Below are 17398 nucleotides of genomic sequence, written 5' to 3' on the forward strand. Positions count from 1 at the left end.
ACCACACCTCACATTAGTTAGGGAGTTTTCAGATAAGGTTCGCGAATGGGAAAGCAGCTTGCTACAGGCATGTGGTTGAGAGCTTACCAGAATTTCTCTTTCCAGTTTTTCCGAAGACCCTAATGTAGTTAGAATCCTTAGCTCTGTCCCGTTCTGTTCAGAATTTGTCAGGCTGCCCTGTTGTGTTCCATTACATGCCCTGCACACACCAGTCCCCTAATGACAGACACTTCATTCAGATGTGTAAAGAGAACACATTCCAAGACGTGCCTTCCACCCACAGCCTCATTGAAAAGGACGACTTTGATAACACCTTAATAAATGTATAAAACAAATCTTAGAGGAAAAAAGACCAACACTATGACAGTTCTCTGTTGCTTTTCTATTGCTGACATTACAATGTCCCTGTGTTCATCTGTATTGTGAACTCATCCATCAGTACAGTTCTGTACAGACCCTGTTGGCAATCTGCAAGCTGCATGCATGTTTTTATGCCATTGGTGAAAGTTTATTGACTGCAGCACGAATATCATAGCCTCCGTATTTGAGTAACTTGAACCACAGTCAATTAAGGTTTTTAGAAAGATATATTTAGTCTGAATTCTCCTTCATCCTCCAAAATGAACAGTTCTATTATAGAAGCAAATATCAGGAACTGCAACATTGAGGCTGTTTCATTTAATTTGGCTTGCCAACCCCTACGTCTTTAACCATGTCCCTCTTCTCTGAAAACAGAATCACTGCAGCAACAAAGAAAAAGTGAATGGCTATTTTTACTAAATTTTTTAATTGTTTGGGGGTTTTTCATATGCTGAGAGGAAAAATCTAGGCAAGTCACCATAAAATAAAATTTTAAGGATGCCAGATTATTAAAATCATAGTTTTATAAGCAATAAAGAAAAAGATATAGTTAAAGTGGATTTCTCGAGGTACTTTGATATTGATTAAATCTTACAATAGATGCCACTTCAGAAAAACATCTTAGTTACAATGTTTACCCATGAATAATTGTTGAATATACATGTATCCATGACAAAAAGTCACATATTTCTAATGGATTAATAATGCAGATACTTCCTCACAGCTTACTGGATGACTGAGCTTATTGTGATGTTTTTTACTGAAGTTGTAACTTTACATTTTTCGTAAAGCATCAGTAAATACATATTCCATCTTAAAAAGAAATTTTCTTTGGCTAGCCTCATTTTTATCTGTACTAAAGATGTTTGTATTACCGAAATGCAGTCTTAAAGTGAAGAATCCCATTTCTATTCTTTTTCACTTAACCTTCTGCCTTACTTGTGATGGATACCAAATATATTTAGGCAAGGAATACTTATATTTTTGAATTATTGCAAATTCTCGATGCCGTGGTGCTACTAGTATATATAAAATAGGCTTGCTATATTGAAAAGCATTTCTAAAATTCAAAGCTACTTGGTATATAAAATATGATATAACACTAAACGAATCACCAATATTTTGAAAGCTGGTCACTTTTTAATGCCTAACTTTACTAATAAACATAATAATAGATAAGAAAGAAAATAAAATCCCTTAGGTGGTAAAACTCATTTTGATTTGGGACATGAAATTATGGGAAAAAAGTTCTTTCTTCCTCCTCACTCTTTGAGAATGAATCTTCTGTAATTCTCAGTATCTTCTGAGCACAGATATATAATTCTTATAGATTTAATAACTAGTTTACCACTGTAAATTTTAAAACGCCAACTGCCAGTCTCCTGCTCAAAAGTTGTTGCCTCACCTCCATCCCATGGTACTTTCTGGACTACATATCATAAATCTATTTGTATAAGTATTTCAAGTTCATGCAGATTAGAGAAATGTGATTGATATTTATTTTTCTAGTACGTATTTACATAAAATATTGGACTTCCCTCAAAGGTGACAACAGTTAAAAAAAAAAAAAAGCCTGACCTGTTGAACTATACAACAGAACACAGAATACTTTGCTTTACCAAAACAGAGAAGAAATGGGATTTAGTCTCTAAACTGCATGTGAGTTTTTTTCCATTTTTATTAACCCCAGTACACATAGTGCTACCACAGCATGTAGTTAAATAGTCCCAGTGCCACAGTCTTGTAAGCAATACTTATGCAAGATATATTCCATTGAAATGAGTTTGTATTTTCCAAGGATGTTGACATTACATCTTTTCAAAGAATTTAAACAATTTTTTACTTGATTTGGTGAGTGAACTACCTAAGTAGACAGGCAGTAAATTGTCTTTCTATGGAGCAGCAGTGACCTCTAGTGTCTGGTTAGACTAACCACAGCTATTCACACATTTTAGCTTTTTATCCTGAATCCTTATGTAAACGTGGTTTACAACATGTTTTTTGACTAGTAAGTCAGATTTGAATTTTATTTAATTCATTTCCTTGGGAAATATAATGTAATTTTTGAATGTTATACTTTTCATTTTGACTTTTATAGTAATGCTGGAACAGAGGCCATAGAATTGGTACTGAAGGCTAGAAATAAGTGTCCAAGATGAAAAGCGAGTAATAACGCAATAAGAATAGATAAGAAATATTTTAGAGTGCTTACACTCATCGATGCTGGCTAATCATTTTGATATTTTTATTAAAGGGGTTAATATTTTTCATCAGCAAGATACATGTAATTTAGGTAGGAAAAACAAATTTTAATATTATATCAAAAGAGTTAGCATCAGTTATTTACTGGTCAGCGGATATGTCAAAGGTGTCAAAGGAGGGGGGCCTCCCCTTCCGGCTTTAGAACTCTCCAGTTTGCTGATTGTGCCAGTGACCTGTGCTTTGCCTCAGCGCTTTCTCCCTCCCTCCCCCTTTTCAGCCAGCTGAACACTGGTTCTATTAGGCTCTCTGACAATGATGTTACAGTCTAAGAGGTGATGATTCATGGATAATGAAATTATGCTCTCCTTCTGGGGAAGGATAATGCAGAGTCAGATTCATGGATTTGGCAAGAGGTTTAAGGATGCTGTAGGTGCATGAAATATCTCTTCTTCCCTTGACATTTACCAAAATGAGAACTCAAATAGTTTATTTAAAGTGTGGATTAGACTGCATCAGAAACAAGCATCAGGTCATGAAGCCTGAGATAAAGTGAGTTCCAGACATGGCAAGTAAGAATCGAGCCATGAGAAATAAAAAATTCAGAATCTGTGTTGCTTCTTCTATTCCTTTTTGCTCTGGATTCTCATTAGAATCCAGATCTGTAGCTAACCCACGGAGTTTTGCTATTGTTGTATTCTCCTAGCTACCTACACTAAAAATCAGAGGCAGTTGGGGGAAACAATGAGCACAACAGAATATATAGGTAAATTTGAATGACATAAGTTTTAAGAGAAATAAAATGGATGGATGTTAAATAGTTTGTATCAAATAGCTCTAATTAAAAATGAATTAAAGAAACAATAATAATACATAGGTGAAAGTCACCGCTTTCCTAATCATAATAGCCTACAGAATTGGACCCAAATTCTTTTAGCCTCCAAAAGTTGGTGATGATTTTGGATACTTAATACTACCAATAAAATCTAAATAACAATAATTTATGATTCTTTTGCATTTGAGGGAAATATCACAGCCAGGCATGGTAGAATATGGGCCTTAGAAATTAAGACCTAAATTCAAGTTCCTTTGACACTTGCTAATCAAGTCATCGCAGGTACATTTCCCGGCTTTTCTGAACTTGAAGTTTCTCATATGTAACACAGATGTGTACTATTGACTGCTCATGGTAATTGGGAGGACGAAATGTGAAAAGTACTTTGTAAACTCTAAAATGGCAACTACCTCTTCTTTTCAAAAAGCCCTTAGTGAGATACTGAGTGGGTTTTGTTGTTCTATGTTTGGCATGAGCCAAAAAGAAACCAGTAACCTCCATGTTACAGAACCCCAAGCCCATTTTACATCATTACAAGTCTAGAACATTGTCTTTGACTTTCTGTTTTCACATAGGCACAGCTTCTCCCACCTCATGTTATCTAAGTCTATGATTTTTATACTGATTATCACAATGTACAACAGACATAAAGACACCGACCAGCGAACACTGAAACAAATACTTATCAAACACATTGAAAATTCTACTTGTATTTCAGATCAGGTAACTATAGCAAGGGCTTTCAATCAGGACGTTTACCTGTCCACTCCCTTTCTAGTATCATTGTGTTCAATCCTTGTTGACTTTACACTGGATCAATATAATGTTTATATGGCAACATGACATCATTATTGAGCAAAAAGTAATTGCATATAACATGTTACTGTAGGATTAGCACGCATTCCAGGTATCAGTCACATGATATCTGATGTTTCTCCCCTGGCCGCTCCAGTGGAAGACTGTGCCCAAGATCTCCTCTTAGTATAGAAATTACTATTGACTTTATCAATTATAATTATTGAAAAATCACTGGATAAAAAGGGGTATAAATGTACAAGGACTTCCTTTTATATGTCATTGCTTATGCAAAATTACATCATTAATTCATCAAAGAATGACGAAAAGCTTCCTCCGCTGGATGTAGCTGCTCTTACCAATATGAAGTAGCAGGTGTATTTTCAAAATGTTTGTCATTTAAGAAGACACAGACTGTTCCTCTTTGACAGCTGAGTTCCTATGGCATATCTAAAGATCAGAGAGAGGATGATGGTTTTTCAGGTGGGGAAGCAGTTGTGAGTTTTCTGACATTTTAACTTCATAGGGTCATGAATGGATGCTCTTGAGTTAGGGATCCTGAACACGTGAGGAAAATTCCAGGAACACAGAGAGAACAGGAATATCTGGGACATGATATAAGACCAAGCAAGTACAATGTATTTTAAAATTATACTTTCTAACAACAGAGCTTCTATAAGCAATAATAATCCATTTTATTGAAAAAAAAGAAAAACAGCTTCTATCTTATCCTTTCCAGCAAATGTTGTAATGATAATTAATAACTTTATTAACAATTCTCCATGTTTTCTTTTTATTTTTAAGGGCTCTCACTTCTCCCAATCAGGATTCTCATTTATCCTTTCTCTCACTCTTAAATTGTTCTCCTTATTTGAAAGAGTCTGTAATTCCTATATCACCAAAAAATGTCTTCCTTTATAAACCACCACAATTCAGTCATTCGGCTCAAAAGAGCAGCATTATCTCCAAAAGAAAAGTTACACACTTGCATTAAATATTAGGACATAAAACAAATTTAAAGCTGGCTGACACTTCTCTTTCCTCTACAATCTATAAAACACCTCTACAGTATATTATGATTTGCAATTGAAAAAACAGGATATATAGTTGAATTACAGTCTTACAAAGTATTAAAGCTTACTGTTTTCCTTCTTAATTAGCTAATTCCTAGAAAACAAAGTATAGGACTTTATGTATAGGGGTACTCAACTATATTTCACCAATCAGAAACACTCTTTCCAATAATCAGAATTTTGTCTTCTCAAGGGTAAAATATAGTTTTTTTGGCCTGGCATATAAAATAGTAAGGCAAATACTACATTTAGCAAAGGCAATTTTTGTTGACATTTCATCACATCAATTACATCTATGCAGGGTGGAAAATACATTTTGTCAGTAAGGAGGCAATGACTTCAATTAAATGTAAATCCTTAGCCAGCATTCTTGGTGCTAAAGCTTATTAATGAAGTGGGAGCAGAATGAAAATGTCATCAGACAGTGAAGCTACAGTATCATGAGGCTATGCTACCTTGAGTGGTGTTCATAGCTTCAACTGGGTGGCCCTCATGTAGCTAAAAAAGTGCTCCTTGTCATTAATATTGATCTATGTACTTTCTAAAAGAAAGAATATGCTTACCAACAGAGCCCTCATATTGACTGTCTTCCTATAAGTTTCCCTCATTAATCTTTGATGCAGTCAACCAGAATCTCACAAGAGCTTTAAAGGAAACTTGTAGAATGCATCATGTTGATATTGAAGAAGTAGAGTAGCTTTTAAAATTCTGATAAATGTGTGACAAGATTACAACAGTGAAACCTCTCTAAGGTACAACAGTGAAAATAGTTATAAAGGTGAAAACTCTAGGAAGTTTACCATAGTGAAAACTCTCCAAGAAGTTTAAAATTCAGCACTTTGAGATTAGTGTTGGCATGTACTTGTCAATTTACGAAAGGGATTTTGCCTAATGTATTCAAAATTTTAATGTGAAAGGTATAAATACTTGGTTTGTGTACTGGCTCCAATAGAGGGTTAGGTAACATCACTGAATTATGATTAAAATGGAATATTTAAAGATCTTTCTAATATGGCAGAGGACATATTACATACGTATTTGTATTTCCACCAAGGTACATATGTTGTACATGCCTAAAAATATATATATATTTTTTCCTATTAGGTGAATATTTTTCCTATAATGTGAAGATATTTTGGTATAATTGAGTCCTTATTATGTACCAGAAATTTGTATATATTATCTAATGATTTGATAAAAAGTGTTTTATGCCTTTCGTAAACTCAGATAGTTTTCCTTAAAATATAAGAACAGAGCCCTTTATATTGAGTCTGTCTTCCTGTAAGTTTCACTCATTAATCCTATACATTTTCACTTCTTTATAGGACTGCTCTAAAATAATTTATACCCCACCCACAAAAGGCTTCTCAAAGCCAAATCATACATCTCCAGATCCCTTTAGGAAATAATTTCCAATGATTTACCATTAGAACATCCCTCTGCTAGTTAAAGTCTAATCTGCCAGTATAGTGTTCCTTCCAGCCTGTGGCACCCACTCCAGCCTATCTCATGTCATTCATTAAAAAGCAGTAAGTGTTTAGTCTTTTGGACTTTTACAGGGAGGACTAAGTAATAAAATGTAAAAATCTACATATATTTTTATGGGCTTTACTCTGGTCACTTTTATGGTCTAACACACACAGATGTGTGGAGTCTTTATTAGTTTACACTAAAATGCAAGAGCATTAAGCTAGATATAGACGAAAAGAGAAAGTCAAAGTAGATTTCAAAATAGCCAAAAGCTCACATTATACGTTTCCTAATGTTAAAAAAAAATCCCAAATGATGGAGATCCTGTAATTCACTTTCTTGAAAGCTAATTTACCCTCCTCTAAGTTTGCCATCACATTCTTAAATTTAAGCTGACATTCCTTCTATTTTCCTATTTCTAATAGGTTTTCCTGGTGTTTTTTTGTTTGTTTGTTTGTTTGTTTTTTGGTTGTTCTGTTTTGTTTCTCTGTTGTTTTCTGCCTGCAGATCTTAATTCTTTGAGTGCACTGCCTTGCCTGTTTTTCTAGAATTCCCAATAAAATGTTGATCCTGTCAGAAAGTCACAGGGTCAGTTTCATGGTTGGAGTCATCGGACAGATGGACTAGATTTAACTCTACAGCGCAATCTAGTCAAGTCTGAGATATCTGCCTTGTGTCTTCTCAGCATCCCATTTCCATGTATTTTCTCTATTTGGAAGTAGTATCCATATTGAAATTCCTCCATCCAGTGGTGCCCAGAGCTTTCTTGGTTTCTTATGCATTATCAAATATCTGCTCCCAGAGTGAGAGCAGGATTACTGTCCCTTCCAAGGGCACTCACTTTTAAATAGAGATGAAAGTCTTCAGCTAAAGGTAAGAAAGTTATATATTAAGAGCAGGCATAGCCAGCAGGGTTGGGGAAAGTTCTTCTTAGGCAAAGACCTTTGTAAAGCACTCTGAAATCATCCTCTATAGATTCCTCAGTATTTTTCTCAAACATGAGTTTGGGCCTTTCCAAAGGAACCAAGGCAGGGTAAATAATCCATGTTTCATTCAATAAACTATATTTGAGAATTTTTTTTCAGTGAATCGCCATTATACAAAGCCTTTCTCCTTAGATTTTTTTCATGGAGAGACAACTTTGTATACCAGAAAGAACTTGGACTATGGATCCAGTTTGAATTCTGTTTCTGGGATTTTAGTAACTGTGAAACCTTGAGTCTCAACATCGTCATCCTAATAAAAATGTGTAAAACAATGTAGTTATCATGGGATTGTTGCAAGAAGGCAAAGAATCAGCATTTGTTAAATATTTTTCCTGGTACATTTCATATATAATCTAATACTCATAAAGATCCTATGAAAATTCAATGAGATGATGTAGATAAAATCATTTAATACAAAGGTTGGCACATAATACTTTCTCCTTCCCTTCATTAGTTCCAACTGCTAAAAATCTCAGTACCACAATGCGCTTTGAGAGTCATATTACACTACCTATTTTTATTTTGAATAACAGACTCCTGGTGGACTTTCCGGAAATAGAATCTAAATTTCCATAAGCTCAAGGGCATCTGGGCATGTAGTTAATACTGAAGAGTGATGGTGGTACATAAAACCAATGTCCTCAGCCTCCCAACAAAAGCCCAGCTACATCCACCTTTATTGCCCTACCCTTTCCCATGCTCTACCACTGGCAGGTTCTCAAAGTAGCCCATGCTTCCCAATCTCTGTGCTTTTGATCAAGCAATTTCCTTTGTGAGAAATGCCCTTCCTCCCTCCCAAGTCCTCCAGTCAATTTCTGAGCTTTTCCAGAATAGATCAAATTCTGCTCACTCCAGATGTCTTATTAATCTTTTCCTTCCCTCTTTTCTGTTTTTTTCCCCTCTCCCAGAGACTGCATCACAGTCTACCTTATGTTAGAGTTATTAAGGGGTTTGTATCACGATTTGAGGAAATGGATAATCTCTTCTTTTCCTTCTTCTTCCAATGGTGGCTGATACAGTCTTTTATGCATGATAGATGTTGTTGAATTGATTTTCTGGTCATTATTATAAAGTTATTATTGCAAACAATCTACAGTAAACATTTCAACTCTATGGAAACTTAATTGTATCAACCTTACATTTATTTATGTAGTCATAAAAACTTTTTTTAGTTTTAATTTAATATACACTTTTTCACTATGTACACTCTTCTCATTTACCATTTAACGGGCTTCAAAAATTATAGCTGACCACTAAACAATGTGAGGGTTAAGGGAACAAACCCTCCCATACAGTCAAAAATCCATATAATATTTTACTCCCCCAGAACTACTAATAGCATATTGTTGACCAGAAGCCTTACTGATAATATAGTCAACCCATATTTTATATGTTATATGTATCTTATTCTGTATTTTATAATAAAGTAAGCTAGAAAATGAAAATATTATTAAGAAAATCATAAGGAAAAGAAAATATATTTATTATTCATTAAGCGAAATGGATAATCCTAAAGGTCTTCATTCTTGGCATCTTCATGTTGAGTAGGCTGAGGAGGAGGAGATAGAGAAGCGGTTGGTCTTGCTGTCTCAGGGTGGCAGAGTCGGAAGATAATCCACGTGTAAGTAGACTCATGCAGCTCAAACCCATATTGTTCAAAGGTTAATCATATTCTTAGGAAAATACAGTTTTAAAGGATCATGTTCTGATTTAAATTGCTTGTGGGTTGTGAATAATCTACCAATCATTTTTTTCTGTGATAGTTACCAAAGCTATGAACATTTGGAGGGATATGTTAAAGGGAATAAGAGCTACGAAAAATTGAGACAAAGAAATAATATTTAAGTCTAGCTGTGAATACACCTTCATTTTTGTAGAGGCTGGGTAGTCAACGTTTGTTCAAAAGCCATACATTTGTGATCTCTCCCTGTCCACATCCTCCTGAGAAAGGTCCTTTGCTCTTTAGCTTGGATGTCTCCTTATCTCAGCCCCAGTTCTGCAAGGATTCAGCTTTAGATGCATTCTGAGGCCTCTCCTCTCTTACCCACACCAAGGGAACACCCTACGCTATGACAGAAACTGGGTCTTGGCCTCTGATTTTACACGTTTCCAAAGTAACTACTCTACTGGAGGCCTCCAACACTCAGAAGTTGACAAGTAGTAATGCTCATCTTTTTTACCTCCTAAAAGCTGATCATGCAGAAGGCATGTTAGATCATACAGAACTGAAGCATCTCCCCTTTTCTGAGTCTCTCCTTTCCTCCCTTCTGTTCATTCCTTTATTCCTTTGCACTAAATTTCTTTTTCTCTTTCTCATCTCCACTTAAATTTTCTTTCAATTTTTCTTTCTATCCAACTTTTAAGTCAATCCATACAACTTGGATATATGCCTTCAGACTGAGTTAAAAGGAAAATACTAATAGTTTTATCTCTCATGATAGCAATAATTAAAATGACACCATCTAATAATTTAATGTAAAAGGAGGGGAAAATTCTATTTGTATTCAACTCTTTTGTTTGGGCCTATAAATGAAGAACTATAATTTTGTAAATTATAGTTTAATTTTAGAAATAAAAATGACCTCCTCCCTAATATATTTTAAGTTGCATTTTAATTAGGATTTGTAAGGTAGGGCAGACTTATAGACCATCCATATCCCTTTTCATGTGAAGTATTTGTCAGCCTCTGGATCACGGTAAACTTTGTCATTCACAGAGTGGATTCTTTTTTGGAACATACGTGATAAACAAATTGAAATAAAACTTCACTTTAGTTATAAAAACTTGTAGTTATAAGGACTTTTGAGAACCTTGCATTCCATTTTTTTTACCTTCTATTTGAAATTCCAAACTAATTTCATTGTACTTGTAACAATCTTCCAAGAACTGCAATCCTCAAGTTCTCTCTTTGTTATCCATTCCATGGTTTCACTGTGGTCACTGCATCATTTTTTACCCCTATATGCATCTTGCTTAAGATAAAGCCAGTGGTTACTTAATTTTTTTTCAATTCTTCTTTGTTTTCATTCTTTTTAAAGAGGAACAGTAAAATAAGTAGTTAGGTTTTGTGTTTGTTTTTGCTTTCAGTACTGGAATCTGCTTGGTCCAACTTAGGTAGAGAATCCTGGGCTCCAGAGTGCATAGTTTGAAAAGATGGAAAACCGTTGTTCTGAAATTTGCATTAATCTACTTTAGATTCAAAAATTCCACATAGGCTGGGTGTGGTAGGTGGCTCATGCCTACAGGCCCAGCACTTTGGGAGGCCGAGGCAAGGAGGATCACTTGAGCTCTCAAGACCAGTCTGGAAACATAGCAAGGCCTCATCTCTACAAAAAATGAAAAAAAATTACCTGGGTGTGATGGCACATGCTTGGAAGCTGAAGTGGGAGGACTGCTTAAGCCCAGGGAGGATACAGTGAGCAACGATTGTACCACTGCACTCCAGCCTGAGCAACAGAGCAAGATCATGTCTCTTAAAAAATATATGTATATTTTGCATAGAGTGTCTCATGATGACTGAATAAAAGAAGTCCAGTGGTTAACTAATCTATAATTAATCATAGAAGCAAGAAGTTTCTGACAAAATGTATTCAGCAGCTTTAAATATGAAACCTACAAATTATATTTCCAGAGGTCAAATTTGCATATAACTCCTTGAACTATGACTATCTCCTCACATTCAACTCAGTTTTAAGATCCAGCAGTGTGTTGTACAAAGTAATCAATGGCTAAATTATTCCCATTTTGTTAGCTCAGTTCACAGTAGCCCACTGACTGGTTTAAAAAAAAAAAACTTATCTGATCTTCAGTTTGTATTTCAACTGTACCCAAGTGCAGATGCCATCTCTGGTAATATGACAAAACAGATTTAGGTTTCTAAATGTTTCTGTATGCTCCAATAACAGTATGCAGCCTGCAGTAACTATATCGTAGCTCAAAGTGTTGTAAAAAAGTGCAACTGAGTTTGCTGAAGAATCATTTTAGAGTTAATTAAACCTTCTCCACCTGTAATTTAATAAAAAAGAGAAAGCCCAACATACTCTTAAAGACGATGGGGGAAAGGCAGTTTAAGAAATAAAAGTCCTCTGTTTATCCAGGGAGGTACTTTACAAGGCAGACAGCTACACCACAGTAGAGAGACAATATTTCCTCAGCTGAGTCGGTTAATTAAAATGCACAGTTACAACAGACTTTCTTAGAGCCTGCAGCTGAATGACTGAAGTCTCCATTTTACTCCAGTGTCACACAGAACGTGAAGAGGCAAACATACTGCCTGAACACAATTTGACTCACTAAAATCCAGCACTATAAACACAAAATACATTTCTCGAGTGCATTTTAAAAGACTTATTATCAAGATTTATGACATAAGGATAGAAATAATTTGCAACTAGGCACTGCCAGGAGAATATCTTAGGTTCCTCTCAAGGTAATTTTAAGGAAAATTCACAAATAAATCTTAAGGTTAGAGTCCACTTTGAATGCAGGAATCTTCACCTCTTTCCTTTCAAATGTATGGAATTTGAATCTGACAAACAACCTGTCTGTTGCTAGAATTTATAAGTGATCTGAAAAAAAATCAAAGGCCATAAAAGCTATTTGTCAAATAAACTGCAGAACACGATATCAGTCTGCAGGGCTCATTTGCAGAACTCATGATGAGCATGGGAGGAGGGGATGCTAACAGCTGCAGCCTTGACCGCACTGCCCGTGCCAGCCAGAATTCAAGCCGCGTGAGCTGAGTGTGGCTGAAAGAGGGAGCACACAAATGACATCTTAGAAGACAAAAGCAAAAAATGACAAAAGAGGTTCTTATATCCAAGTTTTTATTATATCAGCACATCAGCATATACAGAGGATGACCTGAAAAAACCACTTTAAGATAGATGGGCCGGCAGAGTTTTAAAGGTTTTCAAATTAAGTCTGTTTGTGGAAGACTTACTTTGATTTCATGGTGTAGGAGGGAGATCGTAGACTTCGAATCCACTAGACCTGAAGTTAAATAAACCTGGGGTGCAGTTTTGGTTAGCCTGGTAGCATGGCATGGTGTCAGTTTCCTCATCTGTAAAATGGGAACAATACTTCATGTCCCAGCACAATTTTGAGGATAAATTGAGATAACATATGTTTGCAGGCACAGCAGGTGTCAGTAAAAGTTAGTTTTCTCCTGTTGTTTGCTAGATATTTTCACAATGCAGCAAGTTGATTCAAGTGGTGAAGTGGAAATTCTCACATTAAACACATAAATTGCCAAGTCTGCAATATATAAAAAATGATTAAATGTCCTTGACGCTTACCAATCATTATTAAATCAAACCTGAAAAGGATCTACCAGCAATTTGCAAGCCCGTTATTAATATCCTTTAATGGACTTGCTCTATTAAGTATTCTTCTGTAACAATGTTGTCCAGCAACACAACAGAAAAATTCTGTTGTTAGTATTGCGTTTTTTCTAGTAATTCAACATCATTTCCATTTCATAAACATTACTTGAGGAATTAGTTCCGTTATCCTACAAATCTCTCTTTAAAACATTGCCATAATGTCTCTCTCTATCTCTCTCTCTCTCTCTGTGTATGTGTGTGTGTGTGTCTGTGTGTGTGTGCATGTGTCTCTCTCTTTCCCTTTTTTCTCCCTCCTCACTTCCTCACTCTCTCTTTCCTTTCTCTACCCCAAACATGGACATATCACACCTTCCCATACTCAGCACTCAAGAGAACATGCTATTGTTATTACAGTAAACCAAAATGGTCTGATAACTTAGTAACTATTACATTTCTAGTGTGAAATAATTTAGGCATTTAAAGGAAGAAAACACAATATCAATATTTATGTTTTTAAAAATTCCAGTAGAGTCTGTGAAATGATGGCTAAATTAAGCAAAAGCAAATTAATCAAGGAGTTACAAAGGAAGAATTCCAATGGGCACTTATTGAACACCTATTATGTGCAGGCACATAGGTTGACTTTTCTTTCTTCTCAGGGCAAACAAAATAACTTCTCAGGGCAAGGGATATCAGAAATTTGGAGTCATATTAATAGGAAAAGCACTGAGTTAATTGACTGGCTTTGGAAATTTACTTCTCAAAGCATTGGATTTTCTCAAGAGACAAATTTGATATATGTCCTTCACTGGAGACATGAAAATAATTCGTTCTTTTTAAAGACTTTGAAAAGAGCAGAGACGAGAAAAGCTAGAAGAGTTTCTAAATGACATAAGATCTGTGAAATGATAGATATTTAGCACAAACCTCATAGAGCTGTTGTGTGGATTCATTAGTTAATTAGTTAGTTAATGACTTTGAAGTGTTAAATCTTATTAGATTTTTTTTTACACTTTAACACATCTGAGAGAGAAATTACTCTTAAATTAGAAACTGACTATACCACTCAAAAAGACCATCTTTTTATGGTATATCTTCAAGATGCTCTTTCCTGTTCTGAATTTTTTTCCTGAAATCCTGGGAAGCCTATCTAGACCCTGATCCCAAATCCAACTCCCCCACCCTTTTTTTTTTTTCAGTATTAGCATTGGCTTCCAGTTAACATTAAGCACAGCCTTAAGAAACCCTCAGGGCGAGGTATTTTGTATAACAATATAAAGATGTTATGTGGTAATAATGGCATCAAGAATTAAACATGCTACTTAAACATAGTTTTGTACTTTTGTACAGCAGGAGAAAACAAATACAGGCATACCTCAGAGATATTTCAGGTTTGGTTCCAGAACCCCACCATAAAGTGCATATCGCAATAAAATGAGTCACACAAATTTTTTGGTTTCCTAGTGAATATAAAAGCTATGTTTATGCTGTACTGTAGTCTATTAAGTGTGCAGTCGCACTATGTCAAAGAAACAATGTGCTTATAATTTAAAAATACTTTATTGCTAAAAAGTGCTTATGATCATCTGATCCTTTAGAGAGTCAATCTTTTTGCTGGTGTAGGGTCTTTCCTTGATGTTGATGGCTGCAGACAGATCAGGGTGGTGGTTGCTGAAAGTTGAGGTGACTGTGGCAATTTCTGAAAATAAGATAACAAGGATGTCTGCTGCATTGGTTGACTCTTTCATGAAAGATTTCTCTATAGCATATGGTGTTGATTGATAGCATTTTATTCACAGTAGAACTTCTTTCAAAATTGAAGTCAATCCTCTCAAACTCTGCCACTGCTTCATCAAATAAGTTTATAAGTTTATGAAATATTCTAAATCATTTGTTATTATTTCAACAATATTCACAACATCTTCACCAGGAGAAGATTTTATCTCAAGAGACAACTTTCTTTGTTCATCCATAAGCAGCAACTTCTCATCCATTCAAGTTTGATCATGAGGTTGCAGCAATTCCATTCCATCTTCACACTCCATCTCTAATTCTAGTTCCCCTGCTATTTCCACCACATCTTCAGTTACTTCCTCCACTGAAGTCTTGAACCTCTCAAAGTCATCCATGAGGGTTGGAATCAACTTCTTCCTAACTCCTGTTAATGTTGATGTTTTGACTTTCTCTCATGAATCACGAATGTTCTTAGCAACATTTAGAATGGTGACTCTTACCTTAAAGGTTTTCAATTTACTTTGCCCAGATCCATCAAAGGAATTATTATCCAAGGCAGCATGAGACTTATAAAAGGTTTCCAATTTACTTTGCCCAGATCCATCAAAGGAATTATCATCCAAGACAGCAAGAGACTTATAAAAGGTATTTCTTAAATAATACTATTTGAAAGTCAAAATTATTCCCTGATTCATAGGCTGCAGAATGGATGCTTTGTTAGCAGGCATGAAAACAACATTAATCTCCATGTATATGTCCATCAGAGCTCTTGGGTGACCAGATGCATTATCAGTGAGCAGTAATACTTTGAAAGGAATCTTTTTTTAGCACTAGGACTCAACAGGAGGCTTAAAATGTCCAGTAAACCATGCTATAAACACATGTGCTATCATACAGGCTTTGCTGTTCCACTTACACAGCACAGGCAGAGTGGATTTAGCATCATTCTTAAGGGCCCCAGGATTTTCAGAATGGTAAATGAGCACTGGCTTCAACTTAAAGTCACCAGCTGCACTAGCCTCTAACAACAGACTCAGCTTGTCCTTTGGAGCTTTGAGGCCAGGCATTGACTTCTCCTCTCTAGCTATGGGGGTCCTAGATGGCATCTTTTTCCACTAGAAGATTATTTAGTGTAAGTTAAAGTTCTGTTGTATAGTGTAACCACCTTCATCAATTATCTTAGCTAGATCTTCTGAATAACTTGTTGCAGCTTTTACATCATCACTTCCACTTCAAGCGTTGTGCTGTTTTACTTTGCACTTTTATGTTATGAAGATGGCTTCTTTCCGTAAACCTCATGAACCAACCTCTTCTACCTTCAACCTTTCCTTCTGCAGCTTCCTCCCTTCTTTCAGCCTTTGTAGAATTGAAAGGATCTAGGGCTTTACTCTGGATTAGGCTTTGACTTAAAGGGAATGTTGTGGATGGTTTGATCTTCTCTCCAGACCACTAAAATTTTCTCCATATCAGCAATAAGTCTGTTTTGGTTTCTTATCATTCATGTGTTCACTGGAGTAGCACTTTTGATTTTCTTCAAGAACTTTTCCTTTGCACTAACAACTTTGCTGGCTATTTGGCAAAAGAGGCCTAGCTTTCAACCTATTTCAGCTTTCAACATGCCTTCCTCATTAAGCTTTATCATTTTTATCTTTTGATTTCAAGTGAGATAAATGTGACTCTCTTTTACTTGAACACTTAGAGACCACTGTAGGGTTATTAATGGGTGAAATTTCAACTTTGATGTGTCTCAGGGAATAGGGAGGCCCACAGTAAGGGAGAGAAATAGAGAATGGCTGGTCAGTGAAGCGGTCAGGACATATTTATTGATTAAGTTTGACAGATTCTATGTTGTAGTTTGAAGGACCCCAAAACAATTACAGTAGTAACATCAAAGATCATGGATCACAGATCACCATAATAGATATAATAATCATGAAAATGTTTAAAGATGTGGCAATAATTAACAAAATGTAACACAGAGACATGAAATGAGCACATGCTGTTGAAAAACAGAGCTCATAGACTTGCTTGAAACAGGGTTGCCACAAAACTTCAGTTTGTAAAAATCATAATATCTGCAAAGTGCAATAAAATGCAGTACAATAAAATGAGGTGTGCCTGCACTCTGTTGGATAATTAATTCTGTGAGAAAATAGAGAGGGAGAGAATTGGAATCCAATGATAATTATCTTGTTCTTTGGAAATAGTGATCACATTTTGACCTGCATGCTGGAAAGTTGAGAAAGGATAGCAGCAGCATAATTAAGTTAGCAATATTTTAATATGTGAGAGACATTTGTATAGTTTAAACAAAAACTTTTTTTGTTGGCATATAATATACGTAGAGAAAAGTGCACATATGGTCAATGTACAGCTCGATGAATAACTGAGCACACACATGTTCTCTGCACACAGATCAAGAAACAGAACACATCAGCAGTGTTTCAAAGCTCCCTCTAGTTCTTCCAATCACTATTCCCATACCCAAGGTAACCACTACTGTTACCTGTAACAGCATAGTGTAGCTTTATCTGTTTTGGTACTTTACATAAATGCAATCATAAAGCATGTACTTTTGAGTCTCACTTATTTCTCATTTGACATCATGTTTTACAAGATTCA

At 35.5% G+C, this 17398-nt stretch overlaps 2 protein-coding genes across 7 annotated transcripts in view; one reads left to right on the top strand and one right to left on the bottom strand.

The window, feature by feature from the left end:
- CTNNA3 (catenin alpha 3) overlaps window positions 1–17398 on the bottom strand; it is a 1760513-nt gene that overhangs the window by 1021882 nt on the left and 721233 nt on the right. The window lies entirely within an intron of this gene.
- The window catches only part of LRRTM3 (leucine rich repeat transmembrane neuronal 3), a 191977-nt gene that overhangs the window by 7814 nt on the left and 166765 nt on the right, over window positions 1–17398 (top strand). The gene's annotated exons all lie outside the window — the stretch shown is intronic.

This window comes from Pan paniscus, chromosome 8 (genome assembly GCF_029289425.2).
Source record: "Pan paniscus chromosome 8, NHGRI_mPanPan1-v2.0_pri, whole genome shotgun sequence".
Taxonomy (NCBI): Eukaryota; Metazoa; Chordata; class Mammalia; order Primates; family Hominidae; genus Pan; species Pan paniscus.